Raw genomic sequence first — 2,500 nt, 5'->3', positions numbered from 1 at the left:
GAAGACCGCAGTTGCAGTCGACAATTCAGTTTTTTAATAGTTTATCTAGATAGAACGTTTGAAAACTTGAATTATTACCAGTAGTTTCTTAGATTTACAATACTGGAACTGTAATCATTTCTTTACTGAAAATATGTTCTAGAAGTTGGAGGATTTTCCTTACGATTCACAGCATGGGTGTGTCGAATAGTCAGTAGAGTGTCCATAACCATTCTGGGGAAAGTTAGGCTGTGTTCGAGATCCTGTAAACTCGATTTGGTGTAGCAGCTCTTCAATTTGAGCCTTAAAAAGGCCGTGCTTTGAGAGGGCAGGCGCTTCAACCTTGGAACCAAAACTGCTACAAAAGAGACTATCTTCGTCTTCCGGTTCCTCGGTTTGTTTTAAGTGATATGCAATGGAATTTGCAGTGTTCATGATGGCTTTATCCATGTCGGCTCCCGCATTCCCATTTGAGCAGCTCCAATCTTGCATGCCTCTTGATGATTTTGGGGTCTTTCCGTTGGAACACTCTCCAGTTGTTTCTCCGTTGACTTGGTTACTCTCATTAACCTTCTCAAGTTCAGGGCCTTTTGTTTCTATGGAACCATTTGTAGTACTCACTGTTATACTTTCTCCAGATTCATCCCTGACCTCAGTGCTGGCGATGAGGAGCTCTCAACCGTTCCAGGTGTCTTTGATTTCAGATTTGTGCTGGATGGTCTGTGTGCAATATGTGGATTGAGCCATTCCAGGTTTTGAAATTCTCTTGGCACTGCATCTCGCCCCAATCCAGAAGATATCGTCTTCAACCGCTTCAGATAACGACCATACGCAGTTCTTATGTTGCGGCATTTTACCTCTGCCTCCACCACCAATAAATTAAATTTCTGACTTTTATTTGACGAATTGTTTACCTGCTCGGCAGCAATCGAAATGTGAATAAAAGCACTATTGAAACAGTTTGCATGTAGGTTGCCAGTGGTTACACAATATTGCTTTTTTGGTACACTTGTGACCAAAATCTCTCTTTTTTAACAGCTGGCGATTATCATCTAAGGGTACTTTAAATAATAATTGCAAAGCACTGATTCTTTTTGTAACTTTACGTTAAGAGTTTAGAAACTTCTCGGGCCGTAGTAATCGGCACTGTTTCATTTTTTATTTATTCTTTATTTGCCTTTAAACTGCTGTTTTGTTGTTCAGTGTTCACACTTAATAGTCCCAAAGGGGTCCTATTGTTTGCGGAGGCGGAGCTTCGACTACATTCAAATTCTCGTGGGAGTTTCTAAGGAGAGGGAAAGCAAGAACTTTGGTGGAAAAAGTCTAAAGTTGGAGTTTGCGACCACTTTGAACCATCAGTTTTATTTGAAACTTGGCATAGAGCCGTCTCTAAAGGCACCCCTATCATACAGCCTGATCAGACACCCAAACACCAATCAACTTCAAATTCTATTTATGGAAAAGCGAGGCGGTATAAAAAGTGGTTCCCGTGAAAATGTCAACCATATATAAACGATTTTCAACACGTCAAAATCCTATTGAAATTTTAGGAAATGTCACGAAATTTGCTGATCGTTTGCTCAACCGCTTCAGAGTTATGAATGTTAAAAGTCAGCATCCTTCCCACCCAGCTCCCTCCCAACAAATTAGGGTAAAGCTCTGAACCATTCAGTAATGTAATTTTGGGGCTTACCAAAGCCTCCGAGAGATTGGCCCATGTCTATGGATAAAAGCAGTGCTAAACAACTGGTACAGCATATAAAAAATAAACCTTTACTTTTATTATCACAGATTCGTCAACTTAATTTTAGCCAATAGCAATAGCCAATCATCTTTTGTGCAAGAGGGAACAGGCCAGGCCAGCAGGCAGGATGTTGTTGAGTGGGTGCATCCCACTCAACCTAGTGCCGATGACGGGAAAGTTTAGTTGGTCCTAAGTTGTTTTGCACTTGTGTGCAGGTTTAGCGTGGAGGAATTCTAAGTTTGACAACTCTTATTGCAATAAAATTCAAAATCCTCACTGACACACTCCTCCCCACCCAGCTGTCAACGAGTGCTAAAGTCCTGTTGTTGAATTTGGTCAGCGGTTGTCCCCTAAGATAAATGTAACGAGAATCTTCATTGATGTTCACCATTTTGTCGAGGAAAAACTTCGATGTAAGCATGATAATGGCAAAGAAAAGGCAGCTTAGAGATCGTCCTTTTTTCGTAAACTCATGGAGCGAAATTCTAAGTCATTGAAGCATTTCTCTGAGGCAGGTAAGCCAAGTGGAAGCCGTTAAAGAGGGTTTATTTTACTTCAATTGACCTGTAATCGGCAGGTACAAAGCACAGGTCACAGGGCACAGGTCATTGTTTTACCAATACAGAAAGTATCCTAAACATTCATAAGAGCTAACCTTGGGTCTAAAAACGTTTGTTTAGGCCTAATTAGGCCTAAGGTTAGTTTTTATGAATGTTTAGGATACATTCTGTATTAGTAAAACAATGACCTGTGACCTGTGCCCTGTGACCTGTGTTT

At 40.8% G+C, this 2,500-nt stretch overlaps 1 pseudogene; it reads right to left on the bottom strand.

Annotated features, from left to right (window-relative positions):
* Positions 1–122: 122 nt before the first annotated feature.
* The window catches only part of LOC137977413 (uncharacterized), a 7,673-nt pseudogene continuing 5,295 nt past the window's right edge, over positions 123–2,500 (bottom strand).

This window comes from Montipora foliosa, chromosome 11 (assembly GCF_036669935.1).
Source record: "Montipora foliosa isolate CH-2021 chromosome 11, ASM3666993v2, whole genome shotgun sequence".
In the NCBI taxonomy this organism is placed as follows: Eukaryota; Metazoa; Cnidaria; class Anthozoa; order Scleractinia; family Acroporidae; genus Montipora; species Montipora foliosa.
Note: the sequence above shows the minus strand (reverse complement) of the source record. Positions and strands in the feature narration are given on the sequence as shown.